This window comes from Staurois parvus, unplaced genomic scaffold (assembly GCF_062004578.1).
Source record: "Staurois parvus isolate SC_StPar_1 unplaced genomic scaffold, SC_StPar_1.0 ptg000164l, whole genome shotgun sequence".
Taxonomy (NCBI): Eukaryota; Metazoa; Chordata; class Amphibia; order Anura; family Ranidae; genus Staurois; species Staurois parvus.
Genome location: NW_028317960.1, coordinates 1,157,926 through 1,171,202, shown reverse-complemented (window position 1 = coordinate 1,171,202; position 13,277 = coordinate 1,157,926). Strand labels below are relative to the sequence as shown.

The following is a 13,277-nucleotide window of genomic DNA, read 5'->3' as shown; positions in this document are numbered from 1 at the left end:
CAGTAGGCCTCTGAGCCCAGCAAGGGCCACAGTCACAGAAGAAGATGGGCTCTGGGGCTATTAATATGAGGCCCACTCCCCAAATCACTGTGGGGAGATCATAATAACAGGATGCCACCTGTACCCCCTACTCACTGTGACCAGGTGAAAGGAGGCCTCTGGCAGATGGTATAGGCCGCAAACGTCGTCGCCGCCGCCGCCGCCGCGGGGAGCAGCAACACTCAGCGACGTCCCTCTCTCAGCCTCTGTGATACAGAGGACACTGCAGACGTCCTCGGGTGATCCCCCACAGCCCGGATGGCAGTGGATGCGGATAGGAGGTGCCGGAGCCCCGGCCCACACGGCCGCACCAGGCCGCGGACGTCCGCCGCCACGAAGGGCGGAAATATCGCCCGGAGTCTACCTCCCAGGTATCCGGAATGATACCAGGGCCCTCCGCTGCTCCACTGTGATCCGCTGCTGCACGGATGGCAGCGGATTCCGGAATACGGCGCCGGAGCTCCGGATTATGCGGCCGCTCCGGTCGCCATCTTGGACACGCCCCAAATATTAGACATTCTTAAAGCGGAGCTCCAGTCCCCATAATACATTTTAGTAAAAGCAGATCCACGATGACCTTCCAAATATCATTAACAACTGGAATAATTCAATAGTAAAAGCATTGTAATTACTTAGTAAATATTAAAAATGTACCATGATCTCGGAAGCAGGCTGGCGCCATAATGGCTGTGGGAAGCTGAAGCCCGCAGGTATTTATTTCTGGGAATCGGTGCTGCTGGCTATCCCAGCATACACCACTCATTCTCGCTCCTGCACAGTACAGACACTGCTCGGCGCGACGTGTGTAGTACAGGTTGCCATAACAATGGTGGGGACGGCTCAAGTTCCTGCCCCCGCCCCCATCAGTCAACCTGTACATTTGCATCATTTCCGGTTTCCAAGTCCCACGATTACAGGAAACCAAAGGACTCCTGTGCTTTGGGATACAGTAAACGACATCCCAGGAGACCTTGCAAATCGCCTTATGACATCATCATCTAGGTGGTCGGGACTGGAACTGCAGGCTTGCAGTGGATTTAAAGGTATGTATATTAAAAAAAAAATATCCAACTTGTTCTTTATTTCACAGGGACAACATAATCAGGTAAAGTATGAAAAATGGGTGGAACTCCGCTTTAAAAAGGTGTGCATAAAATCTGTACAAGTTTGTCCTTCCTCATTTGATGAAAAAGGAAACCGGTATTTGGGGCAAATTCCAGTCTGTTTACTCTCTCCCTCATAAATTGGTTCCTTGACAATGAAAGCTTCAGAGATGTGATGCTACGATGCATGCTTTTCCAGCTTCAGTATCCACTACAAAGATGCCGGTATCAACTTGCCTGGTGTAAAATACTTGCCTGCTCCAAGCCTCCAAATTTGCAAACTGTCCAGATCCGTTGGTTGTTTGTGGTGCTAAGCGGTATGATTTTTCCATCCTGTGTTACAGCCGTTTATTTTCTGATGCTAAATGCCCACTCACTCTCTGACAAATTGCAGCCTGTCCAAACAAGATGTTTAGCTGCGGTACAAACCTATGTGCTATTTCCATCATCAGTGTTGGAAAAAAGACAATTTTCCTCCCGGAATGTAAATGCAAGGTCAGCCCACTCAATCTCTCAGAAATTGCAGACTTTTCAAAGTGGTTTTCCAGCTGTGGTGCAAATCTGTGTCCTATGTCCATTGTTGTTGTTAAAAACAAAAAGACAATTTTTTTTTCTTCTGATACTAAATGTTTGCCCAAGCTCTCAGAAATTTTGACCTGTCCAAACAGGGATTTTTAGCTTTGATGCAAACCTGTATGCTACTTACATCCTCAGGGACAACAAATGGGCCTAATATTCCTTTTTTGGATTGATGCTAAATGAAGCCCTATGTTTAATGAGTTTGGAGACCCCTGTCCTAGATGATAGTCTCATATAGATGATAATGATGACCCTCACAACAAAAAGAAAGGCATGGGGTTACCCCAAATATCATCTACACACCCTCATCTGAGCATGCAGCCTGACAATAAAGTAAAGCGGGGGGGGGGGGGCATGCACACCTCCTGAACCATACCAGGCCACATTCTCCCAGGCTCCATTGCTAATTGGGCTCCTCGATGGCAAAGTCTCTTGTCCCTGTGTTGATGAAGAAAAGGGCCTCTTCCCCACAACCCTGGTGCAGTGGTTGTGGGGGTCTTTTGGCATGTAGCTAATTGGAATCTGGCAGACCCCCTTTACCTACAATGTGAATTCAAAGTGTAAATGTGGACAGACACAGTTTTTGAGAAGTTCTTTAAAAAAAAGGTCCCATAATATACATCCATCATCAATGATGTCATCCGGAGATGCAGATCCATGTCAATAACCCACCAACACACCAAAAGAAATAACCCGCCAACCACCGACACACGTCTGTTCCCGTCACTCCTATCAAATTAGAGGTTGAATGAATGACCTGTCTAAGAACCATCCGAGATTTCTTTCATTGGGTAGGTGCAGCATGAATGATCATCTCTCCACCCATAGAAGCTGTCTTTCAGTAACATCAATATTCATTATATCGCAGTGATCTGTAATAAACTGTATTGTCCTCCTGAGTGCCATGACCTGTATGTATGGTCTCCATGTCAATTCCTGATTGTACCACAAAAGCCCAGAGTACCAAGGAGTGGTGTTCGTGATCCCTCCCGGCCGGGTACCTATCCAAGGGCCCCTCCTGAACACCATGGAATTTTTATTTACAAACACAACTCTTTTTATTTTTCTTTATTTTCTAAAGAATTACAAACAAAAATCCACAAATATATCAACCAAAAAATAAATAACCCGTTTAACGTTTTATGGTACATGATGTCACGCGTAGGTGCGTTGCAGTGCCCTTCATAGTATAACGTGTGTGAATGGGCCCTGAACCTACTTTGGAAGGAAAGGGGGAGTTCATTAGGATTAAATAAAGGTTGATTGAGGGATGATTTTGATGGGGTTACATGGGTGACTTTTGGACACGCTGGCAATCTTTTTTTTTTTTCTTTTTTGTGTAGTTTCCTGTGATTTTTGTTCCAGCGATGGAATATTATGGTAGAAAGGAGTGCAGATCTTATATGATTTTCCTGTACTTGAAATCCATGGAAAAAAATCATATGCCAATTTCATAGAAAGAGTTCAGACTTTTCGTGAGGTTCAGCTGGAGCTCTTCCAGTCGCATCTCCTTGAGGTCAATGGAAGTCATCATTTTGTGGCTTTGAAATTTCAACAGTGCGACCGCTTTATAAGAGGGCGTAGGGTCAGCTTTGATGCCCATTCATGAGGTTCTGAGTGTTGTGGACCAGATTCACATCCTGGACACTGTGGCCAAAGTCACGGCTGCAGAGCTGCCATTTCTACCTGACTGTCATAATGGCCTCCCGACCAATGACCCAGAATTTCATAGTGCTCCCCTGGCTTCCACCCTCCGCCAATGGCCCAAAATGTCATAATGATCCTCCAGCTTCATAGTCTGGATATAGGCAGGATTACAATAAATCTGGCTATAGTCAGATATCCCCTGAAAAGAATGGGCAGAGACACATCTGAGCCAATGTAACAATCACCTCTACTGGCACTCCTGTACATTCAGGGACTCTTTTACCTCTGTGGACTCCTGTGGCCCCAGTGTCAACAGTGACTGTTGTGTCCCCAGTGGACCCTTTGCCCCAGAGTCTTAAGGTACCATGTGACCGTTGTGCACTTCAGTGACTCCTGTGTCTACAATGACTCCTGTATGCTCTCATGTCTCCAGTGACCCCAATGTGTTCTTGGGTCTTCAGTGGCACCTGTGGCTACAGTGACCCTGTGCACTCATATGGCAGCAGTGACTCCTGTTTCTTAAAGAAACCATGTGAGCCCTATGCACTCTTGTGTCTCCAGTGACTACTGTGTCTTCATTTACCCTGTCCAATCCTTAGACCCCTGTGGCTCCTGTGCATCCTGTGACCCCAGAGAATGCTGTGTTATGCAGGGATCACAAAGCATCCTGTGTATTGCAGTGACACCACAGCATCCTATGTCACACAGTGCCCCCAGAGCATCATGTGTCATCCTATGACTGGTACTCACTGTGAGACCCGTGTCTCTAGTAACGTCTGTCTCCAGCGACCTCTGTATGCTCCAATGACTTCAATGACTCCTTTAACTCTAGTGACCCCTGTAAGTAAGAAATATGAAATTTGTAATTTTTTGTCACTATTTTTTGGGGGAAATAAAGTTAAAAAAAAAAAAAAATAGCTCAAAAATAAAAATGGAGCAGACTCGATGGACCGCTTGATCTTTTTTCTGCCATCACTTTTCTCTGTAAGTAAACTAAATGTATTTTTTTCATAAAGTTATCAATCTTACAAATTACTTATCACACACAGCATGGGAATACTTCCAGTTACAACCACACATACATTCTGATACATCTCCTGAGTATGAGGATACCACACAGGTGAGACGTTTTTACAAATACATAGAGGGACCCAAATCCAAGGAACACCTTCAGGGTTGGTTCACACCAGGAATCACCCAGGAATGTTCTGCATGTTCCTGTGTGATTCACATGTGGTGCAATTTGAACCCATTCATTTTGAATGGGATGAATTACACTGGACCACACCAAAGGAAGTGCATTCACTACTTTAATAAACGCAATATGAATGGATACCATTATCCGGTACAGGGAAATACACTGCATTTGTTACATGTGCTTGAAGATGTGCTAATTTAACACTGACATCTGTTGCAGATCACAACTGCAGTATATTTTGACTAGGGATAGGCTGAGGTTTGCGTTGAGCATAAGTTCAACTCGAACATTGGCTGTTCTTGTGTTCACTGAACACTTGAATTGTAAGGGTGTTCAATAGGAAGTTTGCCCACGTGCTCACAAAATGTAAAACATGCTTTGTGATTGTCCAGAGCATTGCACCTGACCACAGGCCAGGTGTAATGCTTTGGGCAATCACAGCTGAGTTCTCAGGAAGAGCCATGATTGGCCAAAGTCTTAGTGACTTTGGCCAATCATGGCAAAGGGGCTAAGACCACGCCCCACACTATTTAAGGCTGATGATACTGCTTCCTTGCAAGTGTGTTATGGGAGCGGTCTCGTGCGGTGTTATAGCGGTAGCCCGGCGTGGTGTTATAGCGGTAGCCCGCCGCAGTGTTATAGCGGTAGCCCGCCGTGGTGTTATAGCGGTAGCCCGGCGCGGTGTTATAGCGGTAGCCCGCCGCGGTGTTATAGCAATAGCCTAGCGCAGTGTTATAGAGTACCCAGCATGGTGTTATATTGGTAGCCCGGTGCGGTGTTATAGATTACCCGGCATGGTGCTATAGCGGCAGCCCGGTGCCGTGTTATAGCAATAGCCCGGCGCTGTGTTATAGAGTACCCAACGTAGTGTTATAGCGATAGCCCGGCGCCGTGTTATAGTGATAGCACGGCGCGGTGTTATAGAGTACCCACCGTGGTGTTATAGCAGTAGCCCGGCGCGGTGTTATAGAGTACCCAGCATAGTGTTATAGCGGTAGCCCGCCACGGTGTTATAGCGATAGCACGGCACGTTGTTATAGAGTACCCAGCGTGGTGTTATAGAGTACCCGATGTGGTGTTATAGCGGTAGCCCGGCGCCGTGTTATAGCGATAACCCGGCATGGTGTTATAGCGGTAGCCCGGCGCGGTATTATAGCGGTAGCCCAGTGCGGTATTATAGCGATAGCCCAGCGCCGTGTTATAGTGATAGTCTGGCGCAGTATTATAGAGTACCAGGCGTGGTGTTATAGCAATAGCCCAGCGTGGTGTTATAGTGGTTGCCCGTTGTGGTGTTATAGCGGTAGCCCGGCGCTGTGTTATAGCTGCAGCCCGGAGTGGTGGTATAGCGGTAGCCTGGCGCTGTGTTATAGCGGCAGCCCGCATAGATGGTATAGCGGTAGCTCGATGTGGTGTTATAGCGGCAGCCCGGCGCGGTGTTATAGAGGTAGCTCGGTGTGGTGTTATAGCAGTAGCCAGGTGCAGTGTTATAGCAGCAGCCCGGCGTGGTGTTATAGCGGTAGCTCGATGTGGTGTTATAGCGGTAGCCCGGCGCGGTGTTATAGTGGTAGCTTGGTGTGGTGTTATAGCGGTAGCCAGGTGCAGTGTTATAGCGGCAGCCCGGCGCGTTGTTATAACAGTAGCTCGATGTGGTGTTATAGCGGTAGCCCGGCGCTGTGTTATAGTGGTAGCTTGCTGTGGTGTTATAGCGGTAGCCAGGTGCAGTGTTATAGCGGCAGCCCGGCGCGTTGTTATAACAGTAGCTCGATGTGGTGTTATAGCGGTAGCCCGGCGCGGTGTTATAGTGGTAGCTTGCTGTGGTGCTATAGCGGTAGCCAGGTGCAGTGTTATAGCAGCAGCCCGGTGTGGTGTTATAGCGGTAGCTCGATGTGGTGTTATAGCGGTAGCCCGGCGCGGTGTTATAGTGGTAGCTTGGTGTGGTGTTATAGCGGTAGCCAGGTGCAGTGTTATAGCGGCAACCCGGCGCGTTGTTATAACAGTAGCTCGATGTGGTGTTATAGCGGTAGCCCGGCGCGGTGTTATAGTGGTAGCTTGCTGTGGTGCTATAGCGGTAGCCAGGTGCAGTGTTATAGCGGTAGCCCTGCGCGGTGTTATAGCGGTAGCATGGAGCGGTGGTATAGCGGTAGCTCGATGTGGTGTTATAGTGGTAGCCCGGTGCGGTGTTATAGTGGTAGCTCGGTGTGGTGTTATAGCGGTAGCTCGGTGCGGTGTTATAGTGGTAGCTCGGTGTGGTGTTATAGCGGTAGCCAGGTGCAGTGTTATAACGGCAGCCCGACGCGGTGTTATAGTAGTAGCTCGGTGTGGTGTTATAGCGGTAGCACGGAACGGTCGGTATAGTGGTATCTAGATGTGGTGTTATAGTGGTAGCCCGGTGCGGTGTTATAGTAGTAGTTTGGTGCGGTGTTATAGCGGTAGCTCGGTGTGGTGTTATAGCGGTAGCCAGGTGCAGTGTTATAACGGCAGCCCGACGCGGTGTTATAGTAGTAGCTCGGTGTGGTGTTATAGCGGTAGCCCGGCGCAGTGTTATAGTGGTAGCTCAATGTGGTGTTATAGTGGTAGCTCAATGTGGTGTTATAGCGGTAGCCCGGTGCTGTGTTATAGTGGTAGCTCGGTGTGGTGTTATAGCGGTAGCTCGGTGTGGTGTTATAGCGGTAGCCAGGTGCAGTGTTATAACGGCAGCCCGGCGCGGTTTTATAGTAGTAGCTCGGTGTGGTGTTATAGCGGTAGCCCGGCGCGGTGTTATAGTGGTAGCTCGGTGTGGTGTTATAGCGGTAGCCAGGTGCAGTGTTATAGCGGTAGCCTGGCGCGGTGTTATAGCGGTAGCACTGAGCGGTCGGTATAGTGGTAGCTCGATGTGGTGTTATAGCGGTAGCCCGGCGCTGTGTTATAGCAGTAGCCCGGCACGTTGTTATAGTGGTTGCCCGGACCAGTGGTATAGCGGTAGCCCGGCGCGGTGTTATAGCAGCAGCACGGAGCGGTGGTATAGCGGTAGCTCGATGTGGTGTTATAGCGGTAGCCCGGCGCGGTGTTATAGTGGTAGCTCGATGTGGTGTTATAGTGGTAGCTCGGTGTGGTGCTATAGCGGTAGCCAGGTGCAGTGTTATAGCGGCAGCCCGGAGCGGTGGTATAGCGGTAGCACGGAGCGGTGGTATAGCGGTAGCTCGATGTGGTGTTATAGCGGTAGCCCGGCGCGGTGTTATAGTGGTAGCCTTGTGCGATGTTAAAGGAGCAAAAAATAATAAAACAGTTTATAGTTCACCAAGCACAATCATATTGCACCCAAGCATCAAAATCCCATCCCACATAGAAAATAAAGTTGAAAAATCCCCATCATGTCCAAAAGGTCAACAAGGAGAGGCAGATGCTCACAGGCAGCTAATAGAGGACAAGCACAGTGTTCACAGTGAAAAGTGGTGGTCTTGGACATGGTGCAGGCAGGGCACTCTTGTCCTTTTTTCTGGTTCTGGCTGTATTATTGAGCCACAACATGCAGAGGTGGGGGAGGGGATAATGCAGCCATCCTCATCCTCCTCATCCTCTGTCACCGAGGCTCATACTATTTTGCCTTCCACCGCAGCTGCCAAAGTGACCTGTTCCACAGGCTCCTTGTCCACCACAGCTGCTCCTTCCATAGTCCTACCATCATGCACGGAGGAGTCACTAGAATTATGTGATCACAGTGTCAGTCCCATGCTGCTGGAGGATGCGCAGCAATATGAATGCTCCGATGTTGGTTCCCAGAAAGAAATGCCCGTAGCGAATAGGGAAGAATGGAAATAGCGCAGGGCATACATGACTAGGCCCAGAGTGGTAGGGAACGTAAAGGGTTAAAAATTTAGCTCCAAGGGGTGGGGAATGGATTGGGAATTACGGGATTGGCAGATGTGGAGTGTAGGAGGTGTCTGTGGCACCGTAGGGTGGGGGTTGCTGCGGAAGGGGCATCAGTGCAGCTGAATGAGTGCAAGGACCAGAGCTTCATGTGAGCTGGGTCCTGAAAATTCCCCCTCCTATCTGACCTGCGGCATGGAGGTCCTGGTGGCACAGCTTCGGGAGGCGGCAGAAGAGCGAGGTATGGGCTGGTTGCAGGGCCGGGTCTCTGATCTGTTGGGAGACCCGGGCTTGTCACCAGCAGTGGGGGGGCGGGTGCGCCCACGTGCTCGGAGGTCTAGGCCTCCGGAGCGCTTCAGTCTGGCCCCACCCCCTGGAGCTCAGCGCCGCGTTGGGAGCCCCCCTCGGGACCCTCCGGCCCCGCTGGCAGGGCGCTCACTGGCCTCTGCTAGCGGCGGTGCCGGGAGGAATCCCCGGCGATGGCGGAGCTCGGCGGGCGGGGTTTCGTCGGGTGGCCCCTCCCCCCCGCCCGCACGGAGAGGAGGACGTGGAGTGTGCTCGGCGGGCGAGGTTTCGCCGAGTGGCCCCTCCACCCCGCCAGCACGGAGAGGAGGCCGTGGAGTGCGCTCGGCGGGCGGGGTTTCGCCGAGTGGGCCCTCCGCCCCGCCAGCACGGAGAGGAGGCCGTGGAATGAGTTTGGTGGGCGGGGTTTCGCCGAGTGGCCCCTCCCCCCCGCCCGCACGGAGAGGAGGACGTGCAGTGAGCTCGGCGGGCGGGGTTTCGTCGGGTAGTCCCTCCCCCCCGCCCGCACGGCGTGGAGGCAGGAGAGGGAGTGCATTTACCGGCTCCTCCGCTGACATAGTACCTGTCAGGGAGGGAGCTCGGCGCGGGAGGCGGTCAGCTGCGGCTGCTGGGCTGTCCCCTGATGCGGCTGGTGGGCCCCCTGGACAGTCGGGAGCCGGGGCTCCCAGAAGACGGAAGAAGACGTGCAGCGCTGGGCGGAGTGCAGCTGGGAGTGCTGCTGGACGGAGCCCAGGGCCGGCGACAGGCATGGCTGGTGCCCAGAGGCGGAGTCGGGAGCGGCACAACCCTGCGGGACCCGTGGCTCCTGGGACCGGGAGGCCATCCGGTCGTCGAGCGGTGGACGAGAGGTCGGAGGGCGAGCTGTCTGAACCCGATGCGGGGGTGACGGCTCGTCGCTCTTCATCGATGGAGCGGGAGCGCGCGGCTGATGGGGCATCTCCTGGGCAGCCTGGTGAGTTACCTGTTCCTGTGTCTGTCTCCTTTTCTTCTGCGTTGCGGGATCTGCTGGGGGGCGGTCAGGCCGCCCCGGTGGGTGCGGCCTCGGCGGCGTTTGTTGGCGGCGTTCCCCTGTCTGGTTTTGGTGGGGGTCTCGGGGAGGTACTTTCCGGTTTGCGGGACTTGGTGCGGCGGCTGGAGCGGGGCGGTGTTGGGACCCCTGGGCCTGTTGCTGCGTGGCTCCCGCCGGCCGGTGGGGACGGGCTCGCGGTTCCGGGACAGGACAGCGGGGTAGTGCGGGGCCTGGGGGTCTCTTCTCCGCTTAGTTCTGGGCCTGGGGTGGTTTCCGCGGAGTCTGGGATTATGGGTTCTGCGGTTCCTTCTGCGGTTTTGGGGGAGGGTTCGGGGGTGTCCGGACCTGTCGGCGTGGCGGACTCTGCGAAGGGGGAAGTGTATGTGTGTTTTGAGGGCCCCTTGGGTGCGCATTTGCAGTCGGCCGTGCGGGAACAAATTTGGAACGGGGAGTATGTGGACATATTCACGCTCTTGCCTTTGGAGCGTTTTCCGTTTGATGGGTCCCGGGTTGATGACGGTAGACGGGAGGATGCGGAGCGGCGGCGTTTTCGGCTTATCCCCCGTACTTTTGCGAATTGGTTGCAGGCTTTCGCAATCATGGCCAGTGTCATTGGGGAGAAAGCTCCGGAGCATTGCTCGGCGTTGTTCTGTTACCTGGACGCCATTAGTGAGGCTCACAGGGTTTACGGCGGGTCTGCGTGGCTTCGGTACGATGAGCAGTTTAGGCAGCGGAGGGCTGTTCGCCCGTCTTTGCGTTGGGACCACAAGGACATTGGCCTTTGGATGCGGCTCATGGCGCCGCCGCGGGCTCCTGGTCCGTTTTTTCAGGGCGGGGCCGGTGGTTCGTTTTCCCCGGGACAATCGGCCGCCAAGCGTAGGGGTTTCTGCTGGCAGTTCCAGGAGGGCACTTGTCGTTTTGGAGGGTCCTGTAGGTTTAGGCACGAGTGTTCCGGGTGCGGTGGATCCCATCCTTTCTCGCGCTGTTTCAGGCGGGGTAGAGGCCCTCCCGGAGAGCCTGCGGGTAAGAGGGACGACGCCGGTGCGGGTGGAAAGGATGGAGCCTTTCTTAAATAGATATCCTGATCGGGCTGCGGCGGTGCTGCTGGCGGCAGGTTTTTCGGAGGGTTTTCGCATCCCCTGTACTTTGACTTTGGTCCCCCCCTTAGCTCGGAATTTACGGTCGGCCTTGCAGCATGCTGAGGTGGTTTCGGCTAAGTTGCGGAAGGAAGTGGGGTTGGGTCGTATGGGTGGTCCGTTTACTTGTGCTCCGTTTGCGGATCTGGTGGTTTCTCCCTTGGGGGTTGTGCCTAAGAAGGAGCCGAATGCGTTTCGGTTAATTCACCACCTGTCCTTCCCTAAGGGGGGGTCGGTGAATGACGCTATAGATCCGGAGTCGTGTTCGGTGTCTTACACGTCCTTTGATGCGGCAGTGTTCTGGGTTCGTCGGTATGGGCGTGGTGCCCTCATGGCGAAGTCCGACATTGAGTCGGCGTTCTGGCTGTTGCCGGTTCATCCGGACAGTTTTCGTTTTTTGGGTTGCCGTTGGCAGGGCGCGTTTTACGTTGATAGGTGTTTGCCCATGGGGTGTTCTATCTCTTGTGCGCTGTTTGAGAAGTTCAGTTCGTTCGTGGAGTGGGTGGTTCGGGATGTTTCAGGGGTGAATTCGGTCATCCATTATTTAGATGATTTTCTTTGCGTGGGTCCGCCGGCTTCCGGGGTGTGCGCGGTTTTGCTTGCTACGTTGCAGCACGTTGCTGACCGTTTCGGGATTCCTTTGGCGGCTGACAAGACGGAGGGTCCGGCTTCGGTGATGACTTTCTTGGGCATTGTTTTGGATGTTGGCGCCATGGAGTGCCGGCTGCCGGAAGAGAAGCTGTTGGCCCTTCAGGGTGAAATTTGTGCGGTTCAGGGGAAGCGTAAAATTCAGCTGCGGCCCTTGCAGTCATTGTTGGGAAAACTTAATTTTGCTTGTCGGATCCTGCCGATGGGTCGGGGTGTTCTGCCGCCGGTTGGCGGCGGCGGCGGCGGGTATTGCCTCCCCTTTTCATTTCATTCGGCTGACTCGGGAGCATCGGGAGGACTTGCAGTTGTGGCACACCTTTTTGGATTCTTTCAACGGCCGGGCGCTTTGGATGTCGGGCCCGGTTAGTAATTTTGACTTGGAGCTGTTCACGGACGCGGCGGCTTCTGCGGGATACGGGGCCTATTTCCGGGGTCGGTGGAGTGCGGCCTCGTGGCCGGCTTCCTGGCGGGAGGCAGGTTTTCTCAGTAACCTTGCGCTGTTGGAACTGTTTCCAGTGGTTTTGGCGGTTGAGGTTTGGGGGGAGAATTTTCGGAATCAAAAGGTGCGTTTTCACTGCGACAATTTGGGGGTGGTTCAAGTCATCAATAGGGTCTCGGCTTCTTCCCGACCGGTGGTGGCCCTGCTTCGCCACTTAGTGTTGCGTTGCTTGCAGCTGAATGTTTTTCTCCATGCGGTACATCTCCCTGGGGTTGACAACACCTTACCTGACGCTTTGTCTCGTTTTCAGTGGGACAAATTCCGGGAGTTGGCGCCGGCGGCAGAGCAACACGGGGTTCCTTGTCCCGACTGGCTGTGGGAGATTGCCTTGGAGTCGTTGCGGGGTGGATCCGGCGGTCGGTGAGTGAGGCGACTTGGTCTGCTTACTCTACGGTCTGGCGGGAATGGCTGGAGCTGTTGGGACTGGTAGCTATTGATCCCTGGGGGCCGGAGGTGCATGTGGCGGTGTTGTACTTCTTGGCGCGGAGTTTGGAGCGGGGCGTGTCGGCGTCCGCAGTGGGTCGCCGTCTAGCGGCATTGGCGTTTTTCTTTAAGTTGCAAGGGTGTCGGGATTTTACTAAGGATTTTTGGGTTCGACAGGCTTTGCGGGGTTATCGGAGGGCTCATCGTTGTAGGGATTCTCGTCGTCCGGTGTCGTTCGCGTTGTTGGGGTCTTTGTTTGAGCATTTGCGGACTGTGTGTTCTTCGGATTTTGAGGTGGTTTTATTTCGGGCTGCCTTTGCGGTGGCTTTTTTTGGGGCTTTGTGAATTGGGGAGCTCGTTAGTCCGTCCAAGTCGGTTCTTGGGGGGTTGTTGGTGGAGGAGGTTGTGTGCTCCGGTGATTGGGTGGAGGTTCTGGTCCGTCGGTCTAAGACGGATCAATTGGGCAGGGGTGCGAAGGTGCGTTTTTTCGCTCTTCCGGGTTCACTGGTGTGCCCTGTTCAGGCGGTTCGGGAATTTTTGACCCGTCGCCCTGGGGGGCGGGGGTCCTTTTTCAGGCATGTTGATGGCTCCCCTTTAACGCGTTTTCAGTTTGTGGCGGTTTTTCGCCGGTGTTTGACGGCTGCTGGTTTGGATGCGTCTTTGTATGCTTCGCACTCGTTTCGGATAGGGGCTGCTACGGAGGCGGCCAGGTGGGGGCTGTCGGAGGATGTGGTGAAGCGCATTGGTAGGTGGGATTCCCAGAGATTTTGCCTATACGTTCGGCCGCATTTGTTGCGGGCTTAGTTGGCGGTCCTGTGTTTTGTTTGTTTGGGTTGTGGGAGGTTGT

General features: G+C 53.3%; 1 protein-coding gene and 1 pseudogene across 2 annotated transcripts in view; both read left to right on the top strand.

The window, feature by feature from the left end:
- LOC149462960 (NACHT, LRR and PYD domains-containing protein 6-like) overlaps window positions 1-13,277 on the top strand; it is a 580,167-nt gene that overhangs the window by 36,461 nt on the left and 530,429 nt on the right. The window lies entirely within an intron of this gene.
- Window positions 9,463-13,234, top strand: LOC149462968 (uncharacterized; annotated as a pseudogene).